The sequence below is a fragment of the Cyprinus carpio genome, chromosome A25, assembly GCF_018340385.1.
Source record: "Cyprinus carpio isolate SPL01 chromosome A25, ASM1834038v1, whole genome shotgun sequence".
Taxonomy (NCBI): Eukaryota; Metazoa; Chordata; class Actinopteri; order Cypriniformes; family Cyprinidae; genus Cyprinus; species Cyprinus carpio.
Window position 1 is genome coordinate 15385596 of NC_056596.1, and position 27088 is coordinate 15412683.

The following is a 27088-nucleotide window of genomic DNA, read 5'->3' on the forward strand; positions in this document are numbered from 1 at the left end:
ATACTGCCGGTGGTCTTCCAGTCAGAAAGTCCCACAGCCAGTTGCACAGCGAAGTGTTGAGCCCCAGCTGGACCAGTTTGTGAATGAGCTGTTGAGGGATGATTGTGTTGAATGCTGAACTGAAGTCTATGAACAGCATTCTGAGTCTTTTTTGTCCAGATGTGTGAGTGCTGAGTGGAGGGCAGTGGCGATGGCATCGTTGGTCGAGCGGTTGTACCGATATGCAAACTGAAAGGGGTCCAGGGAGGGGGAGAGGGCAGACTTGATATGGTGCATGACTAGCCTGGATGGTAGTCATTGAAGCAGGATGGAGACGTCTTCGTCGGGACTGGAATGATGGTGGTAGCTTTGAAGCATGTGGGGACAACAGTCTGACTAAGTGAGATGTTGAAAATGTCTGTGAAGACATCAGTGAGTTCCGCTGCACAGTCTCTCAGTACACGCCCAGGAATGTTGTCAGGGCCTGGAGCTTTTCGTGTGTTGATCCTGCTGAGAGATCTTCCCACGCTGTCCATGGTCAGCATCATCATCTGGGCCCTCATTTATCAACAGTGCGTAGAAAAGGTTCTATATTTTGTCCAACGAATGAAATTTAGAATGTGCCTAAGTACAAGAAAATCCACATTTATCAAATGTGCGCACGCAGTTCTTACGCACATGAGTAAGCAATCATTGTTGATAAATACCACATGTGCGTAAGTACCATGCTCGTTCACATTCATGGTCATTAGCATTCGGAAACGCCTTCAATTAACCATATATGGTGACAACACTTCCCTTTAAAAATTACGTGATTGTGGTTTTTTCCTCACTGCAATAATGGCAAAGAGAGCAAAGAAGAGGAACTTCACAAACACAGAATTAGAGATACTTGTAAATGAAGTTGAATCCAACCAACAGATATTTAGTTCATTCACTGCAGGAGGAATTACAAATAAAAGAAAAAAAGCTGCATGGGAGTATGTCACCAATGCAGTTAATTCCGTTAGGTCTGAGGAGAGAACTGTCCCAGAAATTAAAAAAAAATGGTTTGATATTAAAGTATTGGCTAAAAAACGTGTCACAGCACACAGACGAGAAATGTCCGCAACTGGAGGAGGACAGACAGCAACGGAACTTTCCCCAATGGACATCTGCATAGCCTGCATCATCGGAGACACGGCTCTGTCCGGGATTAGTAAGGACAGTGACACTGATGCTCTTGCGACAGAACAAACCGGGCCATCTAACACCCAAATTGAAGGTAAAATAAACCAACTGGAATAGGATATTGTGTTTGCATACATTTTATTTCAATTTGTAAACTTTTTGAATGAAATCATTCATAGGATAAACTCAATTAAATTAATGTGAACATGTTTCCTTAATAGCGACACCCGTTGTGCCTGAGGAGCTTGAGGAGCCGGGCCCATCCATTGCCCCTTCCATGCACCGTGCGCCAAGAGTGCTGAGTGAGGCGGTGCTACAAAATCAAGAGGAAACAACAAAATCCATTAATGACCTAAAGGATCAACTGAGCAACATAACGAATGTATTGATTCAAATCAACGAGTCTCTGAAACAGATTGCCTCTTGCACAAATGCAATTGCTAATAAACCATAAACCGCTGACTAATGTGATTTCAGTTATTTGTTTCCACGAAGCTGCAAAACACAAAATGAAATCGCTGTAATGTTTCTGCACTCGACCAATGGCCAGACTTACCTTAAAATGTCTGTATGATCCTCTGTCTTGTCTGAATGCCAGCGGCATTAGGAGGTGGCAGGGGCACTGCATCGGGCATAGGGCCGTCTGGTCTTGGGGGTTCCTGCAGAGGGATGCCCTGTCTGATGGCCAAGTTTTGTAACACACTGCAAGCCATGATGATTTTGCATGCTTTTTCTGGCTGATACTGCAGTGTCCCTCCCGTGCTTGACAGACACAGCCATCGTCCTTTCAGCAGGCCTATTGCGCGCTCAACTGTGCTCCTTGAGTGCGCATGGGCACGGTTGTACGCCTGTTCCTGCTCGGTCCTCGGGTTGGTTAGGGGGGTCATTAGCCATGGCTTTAGCGGGTAACCTTGATCACCTAATGATGAAATAGTTTTAAGTAATTGTACATAGCCCTACAATAGCATTTTAAACATGTTGTAGCCTTAAATTCACCAATGAGCCAGCCATCCTCAACAGCGCCTTCTTGGAGACGCACACCCACAGAGCTATTCTGCAGAACGAACGAGTAGTGTGTTTTCCTCCAGGCCACCGCGCAACGACGTTTAATAACAACAAATTTGCATCACAAATTATTTGCACGTTAACAGAATGAAACCCTTTTCTATTTAAATATTTAAATTTTGTTGGTTGATGGTGCTTTTATGGCGATGTGGGTGCAGTCTATAGCTCCAATTATGTTTTGGGAATCTAGCAATGGCATGAAAAGTCCCGTTTTTATTGCGGCTTGTTGAGGATTTCAATAAGGGAACTGGATGTAGGTTGGAGCCAAGGAAATAATTGCATCCAACACTGCTGGGCATGATCCTACTCACTGATGGCTGGGGTATACCACATATGTCTCCAACCTCACGCTGAAATGTGCCAGTAGCTAAAAATCCAAGGGTGGGACAGGAGTTGGATGTGCACGGGAATGGCTTTCGTGCGATTTGTTTCTCTCTCGAACACTGGTCCTAAATCACGACACAAATCCAGCAGTACATTTTTTGGGAAAGTGGTACCTACTTAGAAGCCACTCTGTGCTCTCGCCAAGCAGATCAGCGCGATCTTGGAAAATGCGCTCTCTGCGGAGCGCATTGTTTTGCCAAGTCTTCCAAATAACGCAAGATAAGCCATTGCACTGAGACAAATATATTTTCACATCTGTATTTTATAGGGTTTTGACACCAATTAAGCATCGTGTTTAAAACTAGACAAATTATAAATTGAGTGTTTTTAAAGGAAACACAGGACATATGTGGATTGCTTAATGCTTACTGTGACACTCTTAAATGCTTTTTTTTGTGTAGTGTCGCTATTCTACCACTAGATTATCTGCGTAAGCATGCTCAGAGGTGTGCTTATATTTACACACATTTCTACGTATAAGTACAACTTGGTGAATCCCACACTTTGCGTGAAACTGTTCTTACGCACTCACTACGCACAAATCTGTCCGTACGCACCATTGATAAATGAGGGCCCTGGTCACCGGGAGGAGGTGGAGTCTTCTGTGCAGTGGTGCAAAGCATCCGAAGAAGGCATTCAGCTCGTTCAGCAGGGAGATGGTGCTGTCACAGGTCCGCAGTGGGGGCTTGTAGTCCGTAATGGTTTGTATCCCCTGCTACAGGCTCCGAGTGTGTCTGCTATTGCTGAAACGATGGGCTATCCTCCTGGAGTACTGTCTCTTAGCCTTTCTGATGCCGTGGGATAGGTTGGCCCTAGCTGTCCTCAGGCCCACCTCATCTCCAGCTCTGAAGGCAGCCACACTTGTATTTGTTTGTGAACTGGTTTGGCAACTTTAATGAGCGGTCTGTATGCAGGCATTAGCATGACATTGATGTGGTCTGAGGCACCAAGGTGGGGGAGAGGGAGGGCCTTGTAAGCTCCTCTCTGGGTGGTGTAAACAAAGTCCAGAGTGTTGTTACCCCATGTTCGAAAGTCAATGTGTTGGTGTATTTTTGGGAACACACTCTTTAAGTCCGCATGGTTGAAATCCCCAGCTTTGATGAGAAAAGCATAAGGGTTGGCTGTCTGCTGCTCGCTGATGTGTTGGTACAGTTCATTTAGTGCCTCGCTCCTGTTGCTGTTGTTGGAGCTGGGAGGGATGTATATAGCAACAAGCAGTATGGCTGTGTATTACCTCGGTAGATAGAACGGCAGGCACTTAATAATCATAAACTCCACCAGAGGTGGAGTTTAACTCTAACTCACGACTGTATGCGTGCTTAAAGTCAGGTAGACGCGATGAAGATGTACAAAAACACTGCGACTCACAAGACAAAAAACATGAAAACACCGTTCTAACGGGAGAGAGAGAAGCCACTGCGTGTGGACGTGCCGCCATCTTGGTTACAATCAGCCCTACAATCAGCCCTTGGTTACAACCAGCCCTACAACCAGTTTAGTTCCAGCCCTGCTCCAGTACTCATACCATGTAGTTTTAAATAAATAATCCTGAAGGACTTGATTAATTGGATCAGGTGTGTTTAATTAGGGTTAAATCTAAACTCTGCAGGACTCCGGCCCTCTAGGAACTGAGTTTGACACCCCTGATGTAAAGCCATGGTGTGTAAAAGTCACCAGATGTCCACTGGCATTAATGTCAGCTCCAAAACTGCAGCATTTACTGTATATAGCAAAAACAATGGAAGTTGTCCAAAGTGTGTCACAATATAAAAGACTACAATGAAGACATAACAATAAACAAAAGCAACACAGTTAATAATGATAGTAAAAATAAAGTAATAAACTGGTATGTATAAGGGGGATCATGGAATATTAAAAGCCAAAGAAAATAAATAGGTTTTAAGTTTAGATTTGAAAAATGAAATAACTGAAGCATTTCTTACGTGGGCCGGGAGTCTGTTCCATAGGTCCAACATGAGCAAAGGCACAATCACCTCTCTGGTGCCTGGTTATGGAGGGATTTTAATACAAACAATAAAATAAAAAAATTCTAATAATCAACTGTATATTTAACAAGGAGCCAATGCAATGAAATCAAGACTGGTGTGATGTGCTTACATTCAGCTTAAAGGCATTATTATTATTTTATAATGTTCTCTGAGGTCCACAAAATTAGCTATTTTTTACAAGATTTCTACATCAAAAAGTATAATTTAGGAGTAATAGGCTATTTTCTCACCTACTTTTGACCCTCTCTGCAGAATAGTCTGCATTTATAGGCAGCTCACATTCAAGACTCGGAAGTAAATGCCCACTGCCATGATTGACCCACAGTTTTGCATATTAAAATAAAAGAAGGGCACTGCTGTGACGTATGTTTTATTTCTGACGTACTCCAAGTGCTAGTACTGCTTCTGCAAGACATGGATTCATGACACAATGCAACAACACTTGTTTGCGATGTAGATAGGACCACAAGGAATGCAATTCTGTGTTCTGTGGAGTGTTTAATCATGCTTCTCTGTTTGACAGTTTGATGGGCAAGTCTGGTTCTGGTGGATACCAGGAAAATGTTGCCTGCCTGACTGTAAAGTTTGGTGGAGGAGGAATAATGATATGGGGCTGTTTTTCTGGGCTTGGGATAGAAGGTAGTGAAGGTAAATCTAAATGCATCAGCATACCAAGACATTTTGGACAATGCTATGCTTCCAACAATGCAGGGACAGTTTGGAAAGGCCCTTTTCTATTCCAGAATGACATCTATCCAAACACGACATGAAAACAATATGATGTTGTTATAAGCCCTTCATGGAACAATGATGTTGTTGCTTACTACATGTGGGAGTTATGCAAATCTTCATCATAAAAGCATACTTTGTTAGGATACTAGGAAATGGTAAATAGAATGTTAACTAGAATATGGACAAATTCAAGGAAGTTTTATTTTCAGGTTTCAGTTCTGGTGACATAGTGAAGTGATGAATTTTGTAATAATTGATCTGTTTAGCCATGTGAAGCAGAGGCGGAGCATTAACGCTGTTCACATAACAATAATATTTAACTCTAGTGGCAGCTTGAGCAGGAGCTCACACCACTCACATCAGTACTCAGTTTGTTTGACATGGACCAGCCAGTTTAATAAGGTTAAAGAGTAGAGCAGATCATTTTTGAGAAAAGTTGTGGATAAACTCACCAGAATCCATTAAACAACATGGCACATCTTTCTTTTAAAACAGAGCTTCTGTTCTTTGTCATTCTTCTGGTAAGACACCTTCTTTAATTTAGCATTAATTGATTTGTATGATGATTGATGGTTTATATCAATGGTTCTTAATTCCACCACTCTGCACATATTGTATGTCTCCCTAATTTAACACACCAGCTCATTAGGTGAGAGCTCCACGAACTCAGCTGAGTGTTTCAGATGAGGGAAACATTCAAAATGTAATCTAAACCACGGGATAAAATCAATAGTTCACACTTGAGCACATTTGTTACTCTTTTGTTTTTAAAGTGTAGTCTGCAAAAATTAGGTTATATTTAGTGGGTTTATGGCCAAATAGATGTTGTTGCTGTCATTTGTGGTTTATGGTAGTTAAATTAAATATGTAGCAGTTCAATATTTTTAATATATATGTACACACACACACACACACACACACACACACACACACTCATACAGCTAAATATATTTTTATTGTCAAAATGTATGTAATTTACCTGTTATTACAAGTTTTATACAGTGGTTGATAATTTTGCAATAACATTTTTTTAAAATGTTTAGAAGCTATTATAATTGCATTTCATAAAATGCTTTATTTTAATTAACAACAACAACAACAACTGTTTCTTGTGTAAATGTAAATATTAGCTATATATGCTTACATCATAGCTTTTCATAAAACAAATACAATAAAAGAATAGTGATTTATTTTTGTGTGTGTGCAAAAGGCAAAACTTAAGACCGTTCAAGCACTCATATTTACATGAAAAATTTGCCTATACTATGATAGTATGTGACAAAAATATATTTACATGCCAATGGGTTTCGACACATATGAAGTACACTATGCTGTGTATTAGCTATGCCAACTGGTTCTATAGCATGTAAACTCAACTTAGTTATATATAACTATATTAACAGTTTAACTTGGTAACATGATAAATTGCTTTTCCATGTACATGACATTTTCCAAAATCCGATTAACATTCAGGAGAATGCACAACATTATCATCCAAAATAAAGAAACCAGTGGTAACCAGCAACATGGCTACAGAAAGTCAAATAAGACTGCAGTTTGCTGCAAACAATTTTAAATGGCTTAAAGGTTTCATATGATGTTGCTAAAAATATTTTTTTTTTTGTGTGTATTTGGTGTAATGCAATGTTTATGCGGTTTAAGGCTAAAAAAAAACACATTATTTTCCATTTAATGTACATTATTGTTGCTCCTCTATGCCCCGCCTTTCTGAAACATGTGGATTTTTACAAAGCTCATTGTTCTAAAAAAGTGAGGTGTACACTGATTGGCCAGCTATCCAGTGCGTTGTGATTGGCCGAATGTCTCAAGCGTGTGACGGAAATGTTACGCCCCTTAACACTGTGATGCCATCTCCCAGCACAACGAGACAAAACCAATAAAACCATAAAACCCATTATAAACGAGTCATTTGTTGCATCCAGTGGGGACATAATTACTGATTATAATGACTTATACTGTCTTTTTATGTGTTGCGTTGCATATCGTGCTGCGTAAACATAAAACCATGTCTGCATTTGTGATCGGAGAAACAACAAACAACAAGCGCTACTCTACACTGCTCAAAATTCGCATTTGAATCATCAGTGGCAAATTATTTTAATATAAAAAACATACTTACAGGCTGTGGGTCAGAAGCGCCAGACTGTCCTTGCAAAGTTGGAATTGCCCAACTTTATAGAAACAGCCTTTGTTCCAAAGACGCATTGTAGGCTACAAAAATTGAAATAGCATCATATGACCCCTTTGTCTTTTTTTTTTTTTTTTTTTTTTTTACCTAACATGTAAAAAAAACCTAATGGGTCCTATTGTTCAGCCTTGCAATGCTATTGGAGGTTTTTTTTTTTTTTTTTTTTTTTTTTTTTTTTTTTTTTTTAAAATAGGCCTTTTTACCTGGCCATAACCTGTGAACTTGCCTTGAAGCTCATCATCTTGTTTTACTGGATTGGATAAACCAACATTCAAGAACAGTAAGTAAAATATTTTATCCTGTGATTAGTAAAATGTCTAGATCATGCAGATATTAGGGTACTGTTGAATGCTTCGATCATATTAGATTTTGAGCATATGTCAATGTTTAGAGTGACCATACTTCCTCTTTTTGCCTGACATGTCCTGGCCAGGATTTCTAAATTGCCAGGTTTGGGCTTTGTTATATTGTTTTCATAGCTGCCAAAGGTAATTACAGAAAAAGAGGTTTGACCAGTAAGGTGCAGGCATTGTACATAATCAACCAATGGCTTTCGGTCAAAGCAATGCAAATACACATATACATAATGTATAAGGTCTATAGAGAGCATAGGTGTATTTGACATGAAGTGGTGTTTCGCAGATGGATTGGTACATGACATCATAGTACCGCAAGAGTGATACAAGAGTGGAAGGTTCCTTATGCTTTTCGAATAGCTCTCACGGTTATTTGATGTCATACACTGGTCGTTCTATGCAGTTGAACACATCTGACGTCAATAGGAATACAAAGCCAAAATGCAGACATTTTAGGCAATTTACAAGTCCAGGCCAGGACATGGCCAGGAAAAAGAGGAAGTAAATTGTCACCCTTTCAATGTCGTAATTTTACAACACTGAGTAAAAGGAGTAGCAAAGCTTGCATCTTGCAAATTACACCAATAAATTGTGCTTCTCATCAGTTCTTTGTGAAACAAACAAACAAAAATCTAATTGAAAAAAAAAAAATGATTTTGACCATTCACAAGTTTTGTTTGTTTACAAGTTTGTCTTGTTTGATACCATTTTGAGTTTCAGTCTAAATTGTATGATTATTAAATGATAAGCTGAATTAATTAATACATTATTTCTTAAGAATTAGAAAGTATTTGTGTAGCAATATTTTAAATGATCTGTATCTTATCAGTGATAAAATATAGATAACTGGTCCTGGCTTTGCTTGTTTGCCCAAATATCTGCTTGCTGCATGAGAGGCAGGTGGTAATGTTCTTGAATGTGTGTGTGTGTTTTAGTATGATAAGCAGAGGTCAGTAATCTAGACAGTACTGTGTGAATTCTGAAGAATGGGTGTATTCTGTGGAATAGGTAAATAAATCAAACCATGCAAATATGACTGGAATTGATTTGCATAGAGATTGTTTAGACTGATTGTTTAGAAAATATTCACGTTTTTTTTTTTTTTTGATTTTTTTTTTTTTTTTTTTTTTTTTTCATTTCAGAATGCCACCAGCCAGGAAAGGCTACACCAGGGATAGGCAACGTCATTCCTGGAGTGTTACTGCCCTGCAAAGTTTAGCTCCAAACCTAATCAAACACACTTGGGGTCTCGTTAATAAAACTCTCCTTAGATTTCATCCTAAAAGTATACATATGCACAAAAGCTAGATTTTGTGTACGCACAAAAGTTTTCAGATTTATAAAACCATGCATATGCCAGAACCTGCACAAAAAATCCCTTGTAAAAATCCTAGTCAAGGGAAGATTGTGCGTATGTGCATCTCCAGCCCATCTCCTCCACAAAATCACTATAGTTTTACTATGCATAACCTCATCTGCATATAATGTCCATGCATATTCCCACCCACGTGACACCATGTTTAACACCGTCAAAGGTACAAGAAGGTACAAAAAAGGTATTAAGGAAATATGAGATATGGACTATAAATGCCATTTGTGCCAAACACAGTTTTTTGTACAGTAAGCTGTTATTACTGGACCAATTTAAACCAGATAATGGACCATTCGACCACCAAATCCAGCAGTGTCTGCCATAATATCAAAGTGCGCAATATTGATCATCGTTCACGCTGAAAATATTTTCTCATAATATAAGATCTGCAGTTTAGTTTAAACCTCATGTACTGTTCAAAAACAGGTTACTTCCTGTACCTTCTGGGTCACATTGACCCATATTGGACTCAATGTAATTCCACAAAAATTACGATATGAAAAAAACAAAATAAAAAACAAAAAACAAACAAACATACAATCAAGTACAATCACTTAACTTTTAATATAAATACTTTTCACACATTACAAAGAATAAATATCTGAATTTATGATTTATAAAAAAAATGGTTTTAACCACTATTTTTGACTGCTCCTCCCCTACACCTGTGGGTTGCTTGCGATTACACATTTTTTAAAATAATGTCTTGGTCTAAACATAAAGTAATCTTGACAAACTATATATCATTGGTGACTGTTTCTCAAAGAAATGACAGAGCAATAGATAAATAGCAATAGATTCTCCATTTCTGATGTGGTGCCAAACACACTCTTGTTCTATACATATGTTTTTATGCATTTTAGAGATTGAATTTAAATCAAATATTAAAGTAAATGCCCAAACTATTTCTGAATAGGATGTCTACTTCATAAATATTCTGAAAATGGAAATCAAGAGTCCCTGGATATATCAATAAGTGGAATAGTTTGGTACTGCGGCCACACAATCTTACTGAAAGGTACATCTTTTGAGATATCGACCTAAAATTTGGCACAAAACTTCAGATCTTTGGCTTTGATTTTCTTGAATATCTTAAAGTAAACATGTTTTGTAAAACAGTTGCTTTTGAATGGCTGCCTATGCAGGTCAATATGACCTGCAAACATCACAAACATATAAAAATTTATATATGTACACTTCACAACACATAAGCATGTTGAAACTGTTCATGACCCTAAATGAAAAAAAGTCACAAAATTTCAAGAAAAACAACATGGTTTAAATAGTTTTTCAGATAGACTGAAAAAAAAGAAAGAAATGATAACTCATTTTTACCATGTTTGGCTGACAAAATATTTTTTCTGTATTGAAATAAGTGGAGAAAACCTTTTTTTTTAGCTTCATATGATAGTAATAAACTAAAATAAAATATAACCAATATTTTTTTCTTTTTTGGGTCTGCAGAGTTGTCTCAGAACATTAAAATAGGCGGGTCAAATTGACCCGGCAACAGTACAAATGTAACTTTTTTTTATTTATTTTTTTGTGGACGTCAAAACACATCAGTGTGTTGAAACTTTGCAAACATGTTCATGACCCTAAATGAGGAAAAGTTACAAAAAACAAACAAACAAACAAACAAAAAAAAACCTTCATTAGTTAACTGATATATCTGACATGTGGGTTAAAAATGAATTATTGTGCACCTATAGCACTTTCCCCCTTGTGTTGCCACCTTAACGTGGTGGGGGAGTTTGCATGACTTTATGACCCTGAGTAGCTATGTCGGTGGGGACATTGTGCCTGATAGGTATTACCATGGCGAACAGGTCTCAGGTGAGGGGCCAGACAAAGGAAAACACCCAGTCCTCCTGGATGGGGGTTGGGCGTGATGCCAACTACCTCACACCGTAAAAGAAACCAAGTTACAAAAACCGCTATAGTAATAGTACAAATAGCAGCCTTATGTCTCACGTGGGACAAAGAGGATTAATAATAAATATATAAGTCATTAAAAATGCATGCCACAGGAAAAGTGATCAAGCACATCCACTATAAATATGTCAAAATACAAATAATTTTTGTTACTTCTGCATAATTACTTTATGTAATATCAGTGCTTATCTCCATTAATGAGAGTGGAATATTTAATGTAAATGTGTATATTGAAATGAAAATAAGTTTAAAATAGTTGTTTACTTAATTACTTTTCTCACTCCAGGAAAAATAGTTTGAACGCATGGTCAAGAGTTCTTACAGTACTTACATATGTACGCTGGTTATTTTTTTTATATATCCCAAAATGTGTATGGAAAATTGCGTACACATATTTCTATGCCCATTTTGTGTGTATGCAATGTTTATTAATGAGACCCCTGAACAAGCTATCAATGTCTTTAGAATTACTAAGGCTGCAGGCAGGTGAGGTTTTTTTTTTTTCAGGGTTGGAGCTAGACTCTGCAGGACATCGGCACTCCAGGACCGAAGTTGCCTACCCCTGGGCTACACCAACCCGCTTTCCAGCAAGTACAATGTCCACCTCTGCTTCTCAAAGGACAAGAACTGTCTTTGGGACTATCATAACTGAACATAGCTAAACATAATAAATACCAAAGTATTCATTCAGTTCATCAGGTTTTGTAAAAACAATCTGAACATAATTTTTATAATAAATGTTTTTTTTTTTTTCATACAAATATGACTTGTCTGATTATCATTATTACACTGCAAATGAACCCTTAGATGTTCTCTACAATTGTTTAGACAGTGAGTAAAATCACTGAGATTCTGCCACCCAATACATTATTTCATTGAGGTTGAACATTGTTTCTTCTTCTAACAAGGTAAATACAATGATAACGCACTCACTGTCAATCTATGGAACTCAGTGTGCTCTTCTCTCTTCATAAAAATAAGGTGTACCCAATAAAGTCTTTTTTCTTTCCTCATTTAATAAAACCAAAACTTTTTATCTCTTTTTCTTTTCTCTTTCTGTGATTCATACAGGTCTGGTTCCAGAATTAAATCACTGAGAGTGCCTCTGAAATAATGAGGGTGCTCTAGTCTTAGTGCACTGTCAGTCATTGCAATTCTGAGAGTGAATCCTGCATAAATATGCAGATGTCATTCCCAAAACTTTGCAGCGTGTCTATGTCTGAAAAACTGAAAAAGCCTAGAAATCGTGCAAAGAGTGCTTCCTTTAGAATCACTAAAAAACTGTCACTGATGGCGATCTCACAAAACTGTTATAATTTATGGAACTCCCTACAGCACACTGTCTGCAAATCTGCTGCCTGATGCAACTCTTGAATGTCTTTGGTCTTCAATTCCTTGCCCTCATCGAGCTCTTTCAACAGATTGGCTTGGTAAGCCTGCAACACAGCCATGGTGTGCAGGCAAGCATTAGCCTAACCTGCCACTGTGTAAGCCTTACCCACCAAAGCCGAAGAAGTCCAAAGAGGCTTAGTGGGTAGTGCCAGGCCCTTAAGGGACGATGCAGTAGCAGGAGACAGATAGCCCGCAAGCGTCTGCTCTGCCCGGGGCATCACCCCATAGCCATGATCCCTCAGCCCCACAACATTATAATAATTAGTTAAAGTGGGGCTGAAGAGATGAGCTGAAAATGGTTTGCCCCTCACACCTCAGTGTGCAGATCAGGGAAGAATGGAAGGCCCCAGAGTTTAGGTGGTGGCTTAGAGTGCAGGAAGCGTTCATCCAATTTAATTTTAGGACACTTGTTCTGCTGCTCTGCAGGCCAATCAATCTTCAACTTGGCTACCACATGAGTCACTACCTCCAACTGCTCCTCTTATTGGATGGACTGGAGTAACAAGTCTGCAGTCTCATCCTTTTCAACGCCCTCTGCATCAACCTCCTCAGAGTATCATCAAGCCCTCTCCCAGGAAGGAAGAAACTGCAGAGCGTGCTTCATATTGACTTGAGAGGGCACTGGATCTGGCGGGTGAGGATGAAGAAAGGGACTGGCTCATCCCCGATCCCTCCACCAGATCCATTTGCGATTCACACGACTGCTGTCGTCACTCTGCCTTGGCAGAAGTGGGACCCGAGCTGCGAGGGATGCTAGTGAGGGCCCACGAAAAGTGCCCGCTGGGAGCGGAGTGTCCACAGCTCGCAATGCAGACAGTCAGTTCCTTGAGAGCCGACTGAGCGTTGCTCCCAAAGAAGCAACACACAAACTGTGTGTATCCCCACCCGTAATGAGGGCAGGGAGGGACACACAGCCTGAAACACTGCTTGTCAGAATTCTTAGAAACCATTTAGAAAAACAAGAAAAGTTGTACACTGGTACAACACAACATGAGAGACTGACACACCCAGAGCACATACTAAATGATAGAAGCTGTTGCTGTATCCACCGCACATGCTTTTACACTTCCTGGTCGCTATGTCACCCCGTCCGTGATGTCTCGCCATTCCATTGGACTGATTTCACGCGTGATTCGGAGCATGGTCATGCAGAAGCATTCCCAAAGTGTTTCCACGCAGCGTGAGTTCCTGAAGGGGAACCAAGTTTCACTCACATTATGTCAGGTTTAGCTAAAGCTTTAGGGATCCAATGCAATAGTGCCATGCAACAAGTGTAGTTCAGAAACCCAAGCCTGGTTTTAGGTGGCGAGGGGTTGAAGTGGTTTGAGTGGCAGGTTGCTGCACAGTAGTGGAGGCTGATGCACATGCTGTTGCGAAGAGAAGAGCTCTTTTCATTAGGGTGTTTGTTTTGTATTTCATTGTAGATTATAGCAGCAGTGGATTGTATGGGTGCAAACACATCTAATGGGGCAAACCCAACATTGGCAACAAAGATAACACTCCCAATGACCTTAACCGAACAGGGGGTTGGGAGGCAAACATGAGCCTGCTTGGAAGGAGGTCCGGCCAAAGAATACTTAACCTTACCCCACTTCAGGAGTGCTTCGGGTGATCTGTGAGTGCAGTGAGGCAAGACTCATGCTCTTGCAATGAGAGCAGCACATCTTAGTGAGCACAGCCTCCACATAGGCTTTGCCCAAACAGTCGACACACTCAGAGTGCTCATCTGAGAAATGCAGGGGTGCCTTGCATGTGCCACATTCATGGCACAACATTTTGCTGCAAACACTGCTCAAAATATGCTCTTTTAGGTGAAATATGCTCTAATAGTTTCGCCAGATAGCTGTTGGGAGAAGCACTGTTCTTCTCTGTGAGAGTTGCCAGTGCCATTATCCATTCCTAGGGTTCTTCTATGACAAGCTGGAAGCTTTCTTCATTTTTGTCTTCTTCTTCTTCAAAAGTCAACGAGATAATCTTCTGGAGGCATTCAGCACCTACTTATATAGGCAGATGGCTCTGCCCATTTTGGCAGGCTGAAATGCCATTTGTCTGTAAAAGGTAAAGTCAAGCATAAAAGTCAGTGAAAAAGGCACAATTCAGTCAGGCTTTAACATTTTGAAGGAATTTTGTTTGCATGTTGGTTTAGCTGTAGGTGGGGCAATGTGAGTAAACCATATTTATATGGGAAATCATTCAACCTCCTACAGGGAGAAAAAGATTGCAGAAAAAAAAAATAAGACAACTACAGTTTCGTTTTGGTAGCAATTAAAGCGTAGCTCACTTTATGTAACTGCAGTTACAGTCTAACTATGTCAACTATGTGCTTGAGAAACACTGAAATGAATGGGCTTCAATGATGGAACTATTGGTTGCTCCACAAGTCCCTTCTGCATTCCTCAGTTTCTATGGATGTCTGTGGGAGTGTCGCAAATCTGTTTTTCAATGGCTCTGATGAATACTTTAGCCGTATTTAACTTGTGGAATTTATTTATTTATTTATTTTTCTTTATTTGAGACATTTTTGTAGATGAGCAACGTGTTTAAATGTCAGATTAAAATTGTGGCTTAAAACTGTACAAGTTATTAAATAACAACATATTGAAGTTAATGTATTGCATGAGCAAAATATTGCATAAAATGGGGGGTTTTGAAGAATTCTTTCTTTTTTTTTATTGAAGTTAAATTTTGATGTCGTTGTTTTTGCCTGAAGTTCAGTTGTTTTGTCTTTGTTCAGTTGAAGTCTGAAGTTCAGTGCCGATTTTGGTGTTTGAAGGTTTAATAATAATATAAACACTTGAAGGAGTGAATGTAAACAAGTAAACAAATTCGGACACTGAGTGTGCCGGAAGGGCTGCCGATTTTGGATAGTTTGTCCTTGAGGTTTAATAATCTTTTGAAACTTATCAATAAACACTTGATGGAGTGAATGTAAACAAGGGTTAGTTCACCCAAAAATTAAAAGTAGCCCATGATTTACTCACCCTCAGGGCATCCTAGGCGTATTTTTTCCATACTTGCCCAGGTGTATTTGTTTGAAATGGAGTATACTGACCAGGAACTATGTGAGATTGAGGATGCTGCAGTGGCGGTGGCACAAACTACATATGTAGTTCACTTGGTTTCCCTGTGCTGTAAACAAAACTTGGTTCTTGCAAGACTACACTCTTCTCCTGGGAGCTTATGTTGCACCATCGCTATGCCTACGTCATACGCTCGAACACCTTGTCGTGAATGCACATGCTTGAGTGACTGGAAACTGGAGATTACAGTTTATACATTTTTAATAATTTATATTTTTTCTTACACTAACACATAATTTTGCTTAATAAGGCCTTTATTAAACACCCTGGAGCCGTGTAAAGTAGTTTTATGATGGATGGATGGATGCAGTTCCCTACTGATACTTCACTCGTACTGTGTCGCTAGACGCTTATGGGGAAAGACTCCTTTTTCTAAGAGGACTGAAGACTTATTCAATCATGCAATGTAACTGCACGGCCATTGGCAGGGCCATCTGGCTATATAAGCGGGCATTTTGCCATAGGATCTCAAATCAGTTCTCCTTCAGGGACAACAATCTTCCCTTCGCTGACCTTCAGGACTTGAAGAAGCTCGCTGTAGAAACACCTCACTGTGGATAGATGCTGCCGTCTCTTCTGCGCCCTCTCACCACTCCGCCTGCTCTTTGAGCGGCTCAGAGACCTCAAATCTGGCAAGCCTAAAAAAGCACATTTCTCTAAAAGAGCACTGGTGTTGTTTTAAATGCCGTGCCGTTATTGCACATTATGCAGTATTGCTCTGCACAATGGTGACGGCCACTCAGAGTGTGTTTCCTGCTTGGGTAAGCCCTACGCGGAAGCCACTCTGACCGAGATGAATTGTTCACATTGTGTGAATATGAGTTTTGCCACTCTTTGCACTCAGATTGTGTTCTTTTTAGAGACCGAATCCTCCCTTCGCCCCCTCCCGTTTTCTTCCTCCCAGAGATCTGTGAGGAAAAAACAGCAGGGCAAAGGGACTAAGCACTCGGCCATGAGCCAGCTCACACCGACCCAGATCCTGCATGCCTCACACCTGCCAAGCAGAGATGATTCTCCCGTTCTCTTTGAGCATGCAGACCAGCGTCCCTCGGCTGATACGAGCGACATGGTCTCGATCGATGCCATAGAGAACGAGCTATTAGATGACAGCATGTTTCTAATAGCATCAGACGTGGAGGAGATGTTGGGCACTATTGCTGATCCCACCCCTTCATGGTCTGCCGAGCCCATTGACTCTAAGCCAGGGATGGATGCTCGAATTTTTCCACATCCTCTCTAAGGCAGTTGAGGAACTGGGATTGGAGAGGTCTACACCGGAGGAGCCCACTTGAAGCCGTCTGGACGATTGGTTCCTCGGCCCCTCATCTGCGAATCTCTCCGTTTTCCCCGGAGGTCCATGATGAGCTTACATAGTCTTGGCGTGCTCCTTACTCGGCCTGGCTTCGCTCTAACTCTTCTTCTGCTCTCTCCTCAGTGGATGCCGCTGAATGTAGGTTTGCTGGCGTGCTCCTGGTTCCTGATATGATGGTTCATACGAGCAAGGAAGCTTCCTTAAAAGCCTGAGCCTCAACAGCACTGCCCCGCTGAATGGCCAGACGCTATCTCCCTTTCCAAAGCGCCAGGAGGACCCCGGCGCAAGCTGAACTTTGGACCCTGATTTCCACTGAGAAGGATGAGGAAGGGGCAAAGTCTCGCTAGCGCCAGACCACCTCTAGAATCAAACCCCTCTGTCGTGTCCTCAAGCACTCCGTTCATGTTCTGGGTGCCAGTTTGGCATTTTATGTTTGTTCCAGAAAGTAATTTTTTTCCAGTGGCAGTATGTTTGTTCCAGAAATTGTTGTGAATCACGGGCCCATTCTAAAAGCAGCTGTGACGGTGAGAAAAATAAAAAACATTTTCAAACAGTGGCAGTATGTTTGTTGTAAGATCCATGTTTACAACTCACCACCCGAATGAATTTAAAACCACCCCCCCCCCCCCCCACCTCCCACAGTCTATAACCCCTTGTCACACGGGCCGAGGCAACTGGCGAACCAACCCGGAGTGACTTATTGGTTTAACTTTCTGGGGATTATAGAAGGAGGTTATTCACTTCAAGTAAGCTCAGAAAAACAACCCCCGCAGTTCAAAATAACGTGGTTTCCACCTCTGTGCACAATGGGATATCTGACCAATGGAAATATCCGAGCTGAGGAATTTGCTGACAAAAGGTGCTATAGAAACAGTTCCACAAGCTCAGAGCGAGTCAGGCTTTTACAGCCATTGCTTCCTCATCCCCAAAAAGGATGGTGCCCTGCGGCCCATCCTCGATCTCAGACGCCTGAACCGTGCCCTCATGAAACGGCCATTCAGAAGGCCGAGCTAATAGCCCACAGGTCCCTCCTCCTCAGCCACTTAGAGCGACTGGGACTCAGGATCAATTTTGAGTTCTCTGTCCCTCAGCCAGCAAACTTCATTCCTGGGGGCAGTTTTTGACTCAGTCCCCATGAGGGCAATAGCAGCTTTTCTCCTGGTGCAAAACCCGTGGCGAGGACCCAATAACGTGACATAGCATTGATATTGTCCTACTTACAGATTATTATTCACTCTGTGCTTCCTGAGGAGGAGGACCAGGAGTTTTTACATCGAGCATTCCGCCCCCTTCAGGCAGTCGGAACAACTCTTTGTATGCTTTGGCAGCTGCACCAAAGGGTCCAGTCACAAAGCAGAGGATCTCTCGATGGTTAGTTGACACTATCACACTAGCTTACTCCACCCTGGGCCTTCAGAGTCCCATAGGAGTGAGAGCCCATTCCACTCGAGGTGTAGCCTCTTCCTTGGCGTGGTCTAGTAGTGTGTCCATAGCAGACATCTGTGCGGCATCCGGCTGGGCCTCACCGTCCACCTTTGCCAGATTTTAAAACTTGAATGTTCTGGCCTTGCAGCCCCGGATTTATCTGCAATCGTGTGGAAATCGTGTATGCTCGTATGGTCACGGCTCGTATCATGTGCGAGGAATTAGGAGCCGAGCAGAGTGCCTTACAAGCACTTCCCAACCTCCCGATCATTTTTAAACATGTCTAAAAAGTGTGTGAGCTATCGGTTTGAATTTGTGACATGTGTGCGGTTGAACGAGCCGATTTGTTGATCTATCTGAAGTTGACCAATCACGAACTAGGAAAACCACAGAAGAAGAAAGAGGAAGATGGCAGCACCACGGCGAATGTGGACTATTGACCAAGAGGATAAACTCGCTGAACTCTGGCAGGAACAGCGAGCGCTGTATAATGTTTCTAGCAGTGTGTACCATGACAGGGTCGTCCGTGATGATATTTTACAGCGGAAGGCCCAAGAGCTACATTTATCAGGTGAGATGTTACCTATTGTTAGCTACAGTTATGCTATTCTAGCTATAGTATACAACTAGGCTTTTTAACTCTCTCTCTCTCTCTCTCTCTCTCTCTATCTCTCTCTCACATACACACACACACACACACACGCATATGTGGTTTACGGGGACTCTCCATAGACATAACGGTTTTCTATACTGTACAAACTGTATATTCTATCCCCATACACTACCTCTACCCATCACGGAAAAATGCATGTTTAAAATTTCAATTAAACACCGTTTAGTAATTTTTTTTAAGCCATTTGGTTTACAAGGGCACAGGAAGTGTCCTCATAAACCATGTTTACGTTGTAATACCCATGTCATTATAGACATTTGTGTCCCCATAAACCATATACAAGAACACACACACACTAGGGTGACCAGACGTACCGGTTTCCTGTTGCTGAAAAAGAACCTGTATGTGTAGGAAACAGTCACTTCTCATATCAATATTTTATATGCAGTTATGAGAGAGGGAGAGCAGTTATATTTAACTGTACTACATATAAACAGTATATTATACCTTTTTCTCATATGTCAGTATAAGGGTTAAAAAAATCTGGTCAACCTAAATACACAGAGACAGCATAGTTACACTGAATAATTTAACGTTGCTTTTTTTTCTGGTATTGTTTATACAGTACAAGATGTCCAAACAAGAATGGCCACGCTCAGGACACACTTTGGAAAACTTATAAAAGAAAAAGCAAGTGGTAGTGGCTTTAAACAGCCAACAGCAAGGCAGAAGTGGATATTACAACGCTTGCAGTTCCTGAAGCCTTTTGTCTTGCAGAGAGCAAGTCAAAGTAGTTTGGAAGTAAGTAGTTTTACTAGGGAGAGAGAAAAATGGGAGGGAAAAATAAATAGCAAGGGATAAAGATATATAGATGAGAGTAACAGGAGGACAGAGTAGGATAATTTAAGAAGCTAGTGGGAACAGGGAAGGCAGTTGTCATTTTCCTGGTTTACATTTTAATTGTTGCATCTTTTACAGCTTGAAGACGACACTAGTGCTCAAGGAGGAGCAGACAGTGATATGGAAAATGACACTGATCTGTCACCTGGTTTAGAGCAGAGTTCTTGTGACACACCTTGTGAAAAGGAACAACCTGCCTCTGGACCACCTGCCTCTGGACCACCTGCCTTTGGAAATCCATCACGTCGGGCCAAGTACAGGCTTCAGAAAAATGACAACATCGAGCAACAAAAACTTGCAATACTCAATAAGGTTGCAGACCGAATTTCTAATAGAGAGGAAAAAGGGGAGTATTCCTTTGGGAAACAGGTTGGGCGAATTAAAAACCCTGTCCTAGTGCTGAGATTAAAAAGAGCTATAATGTCTCAGATTTATAATGCTCAAGAAAGTGAAATTTCTGTGCATCCTATGCAAACTCATCCAGGCTTTCCCATGTCTGGAAGTTACTTTTCTCCCCATCCTACATACATTCCCAATCCACCATCCGCAGCATCCACACCACCCCCACGCCCCTTAATATTCCAGCCAAATTACACATTAATGCATCAGCTAGATGATACAGGGTGCAATCAGCTACAAGAGCTGTAATTGTATCAGTTTTTTGCCATTATTTTGGCTAGAGTACTGTTCAAAAATGCTGTGGGCAGTACAGAAAGAAACAAAGAATGCTTAACTTTTGATTGATGTAATTTTATTTAGTTTTGATTGGGATTTTTGTGTTTGAATTATTGCAATTTGTGATCTTTAATATTTTATGTTTCACTTGTTCAAAATGTTCGACATGTTAATGTTTTGTAACATGTTTGTTTTATAGAACATGCTGCTAATAAAAAAAAATGATGCTAATAACAAAAAATAAAAAATAATAATGAAAACATAGACAATGAAGTGTTTTTTTTTGTTTGTTTGTTTATCCATTACACATACTGATCTTGCCATGGTACACAGCCAGCTGGGGAGACAAAGTATTCTTTAAGATGGTCACGTTGCTCTTTGGCAGTTATTGTTGGATTTTTCCCTCCTCCCATGTTAACTGACTGCAGGGTTCTCTCTTGTCTCCATGCCCCATCGTGGAGCTGATGGTTCTCACCCTCCCAGTCAGTGTATCCAGGTGGAAGGTAGGCATCTGATTGCTTGTGACGTAAGAAATTGTGAAGGCACAGTGCAGCCAAAGTGACTGTAACTGCTTTGTCAGGATTAAGGCAGATGGTTGTGTGGAACACCCTGAGGCGGTTTGCTAGAATTCCGAAAGCATTTTCCACAACACATCTTGCACGGGATAGCCTATAGTTGAAAATGCGTTGTTCAGGCTGTAGTCGTCTGTGAGGGTAAGGCTTCAGCAGGTCATTTCTCAGTGGGTAAACTTCATCTCCCACAAAACAATATGGCATGATGATGTTGGTGTTTAGTAAAGCCTCAGCAGGAGGAAGGTTTAATTTTCTGTCATCCAAGGCAGCTTGCAAATCAGACTGTGCAAATAAACCTGTGTCTGAAACTCTGCCTTGATCTCCCACATTTGTATAGATAAATCTGTAATTGGCATCCACTACAGCCATCAACAGGACAGAAAACCTGAACTTGTAGTTATAGAATGTGCTGCCGCTATTGGCTGGGGGTTGAATGAAGATATGTTTTCCATCTATTGCCCCAAGGCAATGAGGAAATTGCCACTTCATGTCAAACTGTTCAGCAATTTTCCGCCACTGTTCTTCAGAAGTTGGTGTCTGTAAACATGACAATACCACATTAAGAATGCACAGCTAAATTGAGATGCTTCTTGAAAATCAGTATGATCCCCTAGTAGCATTAATATCAATGTAAATGACGATGTTTAATATAATGTTTTGTTAACATTAGATAATGCATTGGCTAACATGACTTAACAGTGAACCAAACATTTTTAAAGCGTTCGTTAACATTTGTTAACGTTATTAAAATTAAATTAATATTAGATCATAGTGCATAAATGTTGACAAATACAACTCTGGATTTTAATGTCTCAGTAAATGTTAAAACTAATATTAACAAAACTTAATATATGTTAAGTTTAAGTGTTTTTCATTGTTAGTTCATGTTAACTAATATTGTTAACTACTGTTATGGACTGTATGGAACCTTAATGTAAAGTGTTACCCTTAAAGGAAGTGTAACAGTGTAATAGGAAGTGTAATAGGAAGTATAATAGTGCTCTTTCATTTGTCATAAAGTCAAAATAATCTGGCAATATTTATGAATATTCTTTTTTTGCATAAGATTGCAAACCTTCAAATAATCCTCCTTTAAAGTGTGGTGTAGGACTTCACATGTTTCTTCCACAATTTTGCCAATGGTTGTGCTTCCGATGCGAAACTGAAAGCCAAGTGACTTAAAAGACACGCCTACAATAAATAAACATGAGTAAAGAACATTTGTCTCTATATGGGTGAATCAATGCTAATTCGTTTATACAGCACATTTCTTTCACAGGATGATAAAGTCAATTTTAGTCTCTCTCTCTCTCTCTCTCTCTCTCTCTCTCTCTCTCTCTCTCTCATATATATATATGACTTACCTGTGGCCAGAAACCTTAATGTCACTGACAGCCTCTCTTTGGCACTGATGCTCCTCTTCATGACTGTGTCTGTTTTGGTGATAAAAGGCTCAACCATGGCCAGTAACTCATAAAACTCATCCACAGTCACCCGTAACATCTCCCTGAAGCCTGTCACGTCATTCATCTGTAGAATAATTTCATCAATTACACATATTGTATTTTATGTAAGTCTATTTACAATGCATTTCTACTGTACTGATGTAAGCATATAGCAAAAGGCCTGAAGGCAGTTTTCTGCATTATGTTGACTCTGCATCGCTGTTCTCCCACAATACAATATGTATTCCTTATATCAAACATTTGGTCTGTAAAAACAGTATGTATACAATTATAATACCTAGACTATCCAGCAATTACATTTGTTTAAAAATGCATAAAAACGACGTTACTATATGCACAAACATGCGTGACACGCTATGGTTATATACTTTCCCATATCTTCCACGACCACATCAAACATGCGCACACAGATACACTTACCTCAAGCTGTTTTTGAAGAACAGAAAGTCCATGATTTTCTCTGCTCTTCAGCCAAACTCTTTGCCATGCCCTTCTTTTTCTTTTCTTTTTTATTCTTTCGCAAGCCATTGCTGCCACAAAAAAAGCAATCTCTTCCTCTGACTCCATGTTTTTGGCGCAGAACTTTGTGCGATTGCTTCGGAAATCGGCAGGTCGCAAAATCGTGTCGTACGTATATACCTCATCCGTACGATTTTCAGATAAACTCACTTGTGACGTGTGTGTGGACATATGATCTTCCGACCATCAGAATTCGCACCGTGTACACCCACCTTTATGTAAACTCGCTTCCCTGAGATACAGGAATGGGTACTACATTCCTCGCCATAGGATCTCAGGTCAATTCGACTGAAGAGACAACACTGAGTCATGCAGCGTCATAGCACAGCAAGGAATTTAGTACCCATTCCTGTATCTCAGGGAACCGAGTTTACGTAAGTAACCGAGTACATACCCTTTTCGTAAGTAACCATAAGTAACTGCTTATATAGCCAGATGGCCCCACCCATTCTGGCAGGCTCACCACCATAGCCTCATGCAGAGTTTTTCCCCATAAGCGTCTAGTGATGCAGTACTCGTTCCCGTATATCAGGGAACTGAGGTTTCAAAAGAAACAGAGTATGTTTTTATACTTCAAAAACACGGGCATCATTCACTGCCATTATACAGCTTAGAAGAGCCAGGACAATTTTAAATATAACTGCAATTGTGTTCATCTTAAAGAGGAATGTCAGATACACCTAGGGTGCCCTGAGGGTGATTAAATCATGGGCTAATCTTCATTTTTGGGTGAACTATCCCTTTAAGAATATAGAGGGCAATTTCATACACAGCCAGTCAAATCTGAATTTGATGGTTAATGAGTCAAAGACCAGGTGTATGACATTTTGTTGACCTAGATTCTTGTCTCTTTGAAATCTCTTTGAAATCGTTTAATAATGCACTTTGCTTCTCTCCTCAGGGGTTGAATGCACATACCAATACAGGTCAGTACTAATATTTACAATCACATCCTGAGTATGAAACATCAGAGTCACATCAGTTAAAATTGTTATATCCTGGATGTATGCTATTCTTTTATTAATAATATATTTTTCCAATTGCAATGTCATAATTGTCAGTCTATATTAATTCTAGCATGTAGGTGATGTTTGACACAATTATCATTATAAAAATGGGTATAAGTGTATAAATACGGCTATAAGTGTTTACATAGTCGTTCTATGAATATTACTCGCTTGTATGAGGTGTTTGAGGAGATATGTAAGACTTATCTGAAGAAATACTTGAAAAGACAGGGAAATGTGTGGTATCTGGACATATGAAGAAATCAAAACATTTACTAAATAGTCTTTGCTGACAATTTCAGAAAGGCATCTGTTCATTCAATGAAATTTTGTATTATATATTATATTATACAATTGAATTTATGCTTTTTACAGATGTCATATCTTCTGTGCACCACTGTGCTGTAAAAGGAAATAGTAATAGAAAATAGGAAATAATAATAAGACAAAATTGTATTCATACAGTTTACAGCAATTTCATGTATTTTGATAACAGTTCTCCCAATCTAAAATTTGATTGTATTGTAATGGTGGTGGCACCCAGTTAAACAGTTTTAGTGAAAATGATTTTACCAACTCAAAAAACAAAACAAAAAAAAACAACAATAAATAGAGGTTAGAGGGTATTAGAGTTTTATTAAAGTCTACAGCTACTCCAACCCTAAACCTACCCTTAAAGTAATGCAGATACATTAAATATTGTTGTTCAGCATGAGAAAAAACATGCAATATTGATGTGCGCATGCGCAGTAAACCCTGGTAGGACAATCTGATGGGTAGGATAAAATGTATTGATGTGGGCATTCGCGGTTGAAGATGGTATGATAATGTGTTGGGTAGGTTTATGTGGTGTGGTGTTGTATTAAATTATTGTACATTTAACCAGTTTAATATGGTGAGACACTGAAATGTAGAGCTTCATTTATGTGTTTTTGACCTACACACATGATGTGAGAACAGTTCGCTATTTAGGTTTGTAATAGCATGGACTCACTAACTTTAACGTCAGCTAGTTTTAGCCAGAGATATTTGCTGAAGTACAAGATGACATTAATGTTCAGATGTAAATTGTAACTTAATGAGTGTATGACAAACAGAAAATAAACGTTTTTGTCTTAATTGGGATTGGGGTTGAATGCTTAGGGACATTTTGCTCTGTTTTGTGTGGGTTTAGGAAATTTAATACAATTAATTTTATTGCCCAACATCTCACGATACCTGGAATCAGTACCTCAAGCACATTGTTTTTCCATTTTTGTTGCATAAACATCATCAAACCGATGAGTGATTCGGATCTTTCAATATTTCTCTATGGCCCTGAAACCTAAAGATGTCTGAGTTCCGCTCCCCGTGCAACTGATACTCGACTGCCATTGGCTCAACTGCGTTTGAGGGGAGAGGCTTACGATAAGTCAATTGCGCTAAGGGTGTGTCCGAATTCACTTTTGCAAGTTTAAGGCCGGGAAAAATGGTCGACGTGCCCAGCGCATGGTCTAAAAGGGTTGTCCCTATTCTCTTAATGAGTAATGGGTGTGTTTTAGGCGTAACGTGCCATAAACCAATCAGAGTCTCATCTCCTATTCCCTTTAAAAGCCAGTTGCACTTGCGCCATGGCGGAATTTACAAGCAGAAAAACTGAATGCTTCTCTAGCGAGGAAACGGATCGGCTCGTGCGCATAATTCTGATACATGCAATGACTATCCATTATGATATGTAGGCATTTTTATATTTATGTACAGAATAATAATCTTTTCCATTATAATCCTTTAATTTTTCATTTTTAAAAATGTTTTTGTGCTGCTGCACATCCCTATGTGTGTAAAGCCCGGAACACACCAAGCCGATCCCGACGAACTAGACTTTAGACCAGGTTTTTGTTGGTCAATGGCGCAGTCTATTTCTGTTGCCTCAAAAAAGCAACGCACCAGCAATCCACCTGAACACACCTCATTTTCAGACCAGGGTGCCCATGAGCGCACAAATGGGTTTGCTTTATAAACAACGTGGCTCAGGATGTAAAAATGTCAGCTGCATCAGACTAAAACTAGCAAAAAAACACTTGCATCGTGGCTGGCGCTGAATTTTGCCAGGTATATAATAGGTCCCATAATTTGCATTCACAACTGCAGTTTCGATAGTCCAGTTCTCAAGAGTATTTACATTTCAATACCGATAAAAAAAGGGAAAATACAAACAAAATTAATTTCAATCAGCCCACTTAATCAGACAAATTAATATAATAAGATGATAAGAAAAATACTGACCTTATTGGGTGCGGTTAATGGTTTTATGTTGGACAATTGTTAGACAATCGCTAAGCAAATTAAGGGATTGTCTCAAAAGTGCATAAAAATAATAAAAAAGTTATGAATTCCAAGATTTGAAAACATGCAAAACATCACACAAATAAAATATAAAGATGTTAATTAAGTGGAAATATATTTATAACTGTGGATGAGATATTCACTATAAATTGTTACTTTGTTATTATATAGTACTCTAAGAGTTTTTTGTTTGTTTGTTTGTTTGTTTAACTGATAGAAAAATGTGTTGTTATTGCAGCTATAATACATTTATTAACACTTTTAACACATCATATAAGACTTCGATTTTGGAAAAGTCATTGGGCCAATTTTTAATGGTTTTTTTTTTTTTGAAATAAGTAAATCTATATAAATTCCTGTTCATGTGACCCGATGTCACACCAGCTGTAATATCTTCACACACATCTTACACGATTTGGATTTTGGAAATGTGATTTTGTGTATTTTTGGTGAATTTTTCAAATATTTAAATGTATATAACTTCCTGGTCATGTGATCCGATGATGTCACACCACCTGTAATATCTTCACACACATCTGACACACATCTTAAAGTGGTCACACAACAGATGAGAAGCGCAGTGCCGCACCG

At 39.8% G+C, this 27088-nt stretch overlaps 1 pseudogene; it reads right to left on the minus strand.

Annotated features, from left to right (window-relative positions):
• Positions 1 to 1706: 1706 nt before the first annotated feature.
• Positions 1707 to 27088, minus strand: part of LOC122135693 — a 71203-nt pseudogene continuing 45821 nt past the window's right edge.